At 44.5% G+C, this 2047-nt stretch overlaps 1 pseudogene; it reads left to right on the forward strand.

The window, feature by feature from the left end:
• Positions 1 to 1169: 1169 nt before the first annotated feature.
• On the forward strand, positions 1170 to 1759 carry LOC103660047 (annotated as a pseudogene).
• The last annotated feature ends 288 nt before the right edge of the window (positions 1760 to 2047 follow it).

Genomic DNA, 2047 nt, shown 5'->3' on the forward strand with positions numbered 1-2047 from the left:
AGGGCTGAATATTTCATAGTGTGTTTAATTTGCAAATGCTGCCCACTGAGAAAGCTTAGGCAGGAAACCTATCAACATAATTATTGTTACTCCTGCAAAACTACTTGAGTTTCCATCAGACCTCCTTCCTTTTGATTGTTTTCGCCAAACACTTCTTCCAAGACATGTAATATTTTTTTTAAATGGGAGAGGGGCAGAAAGAGCTGAAATGTGAAAGAATGTTTATTAGGAATGAAATGAACCTGTTCAGATAAAATAAAAACTAGCCTAAACCCTACATTTATTCAGCCTGCAGCTCTTTTTAACACAAAAACAGCTCCATCCTGGTCATTTGCTCTCCCGTGCATTCTGAGTGAGGAAGCTGGACACCAAAAGAATCCCAGGCATTACTTTCTGTGTGTTCCACACATGATTTCATACATTAATTAAGCTACCCACTGATTCTGAGCACCCTTGATATCCTTCCTATAAATTCTCTTCCCCTTACATAAGCCAGAGTAATTCTCTACTGTCTCTGCAACAAGAACCCTAACTGCTCTCGCTGGTGTGGAGAATAAGGGCTAGAGGATCCCACATGCTCGGGCTTCTAGCTAATTCCATCTGTTCCACCACTACCACCATCACAGGTTGAAAACTCAATCATCTAGAACAGGGCCAGCAACCTTTTTCTGGGAAAGGACAAATAATAAATACATTAGACTTTGCAGTGCATATGGTCTCTGTTGGAATTTCTCAACCCTGCTGTCTTAGGGGAATGCGGCCACAGACAGTATGTAAACAAATGAACATGGCTGTGTTTCAATAAAACTTTATTTACAAAAACAGATGGCAGGCCCGATCTGGCTGCCAACCAAACTTTCTAGTACTTGACGTTCTGCTATAGCATTTCTTAAGACTTCATTCAATTTTATTCTTTTAAAAAATAATAATAATAAAAGAGGCTCTGGGAGCAGCTACAGCGGCCAACACAGTTTCCTTGGGGACTGAAGATGGCACCAGGAAGTGAGTTTTCAGAGGGAAACAGCTGGCGTTCACCCCCATCACTGGAAATCCTCTTCTTTCTGAACAGGTGGTATTATGTTACCTGTTTCTTGCGGGAACTCTTCATATTTCTGTATGAAGCTCTCCTGCTACCATATCCAACAGCCAATCTAGTGATAGATGTGGTGATGCTTCTCCTTTACCTTGGAGTTGAAGGAATTTGACTATTTTTTGGTACAAAGGGAAACCTCTGCCAACAAAAGATGCCACTTGGTGTTAATATGGCCTTGACCTTCCCATCTGCCAGGATGACCTCCTATTATCTTCCGCGTCAGACCTACGTGCTCCGCCTGGAAGCCATCAGGAACGGCATCTACTCTTCTTCTGTGGCTCAGAGCTGCTGCTTGAGGTCCTCACCCTGATGGCTTTCTCCAGTATGGACTGGATTGGAAGTACGAAAATTTCAGCCAGCAGCCCTTCGTGGGCTGAGACCACAGATACTTCCGGTCTTTGACCACACCAGTGAGAATTGGTGGGTCAGGTTGTCCTGGGAAAGGTTGCCACTTTTCCTCAGCACAGACATTTGGGCAACAAACTGAGCATAAGTCCACTGGGCAACATCTTCTGAACCAGGACCATCGACCTTCAGCCTGAGAGACTGTCCCACACTCCAGTGTCGGGAGGAGCAAGGCTGTCCCTTCCTGGCCCTTCTCAGAAGCAGTTCCCTGCTGCCCTCAGGTTCTCTTTGATCTTCGTGGCCAGAACATCTTGTCCGGACCATGTAGGCTCCTTGGGCTTTTGGAGCCGTGTACCTGCTGAATGCTCTGTACCACAGTTGTCCCCTGAGCTCAGAGAGCCTCAGGACACTCTGCTCCCAGAGCAAAGCAAAAGCCTCTCACCTCACTCCTCAGAGACTGAGCTCCAGAACCTTTGTAGTAGCTCCTAGTGTTATTGTTCTGCCCTCCTCATGAAATAAACATTATTTTGTAATAAATGTGCATTTTCTCTCAAACAAACAAAAAAAAAAAGATGGACTTTTCTATGACTTAGAGTATGTGTCTAAGAA

The sequence above is a fragment of the Ursus maritimus genome, unplaced genomic scaffold, assembly GCF_017311325.1.
Source record: "Ursus maritimus isolate PB19 unplaced genomic scaffold, ASM1731132v1 scaffold_27, whole genome shotgun sequence".
In the NCBI taxonomy this organism is placed as follows: domain Eukaryota; kingdom Metazoa; phylum Chordata; class Mammalia; order Carnivora; family Ursidae; genus Ursus; species Ursus maritimus.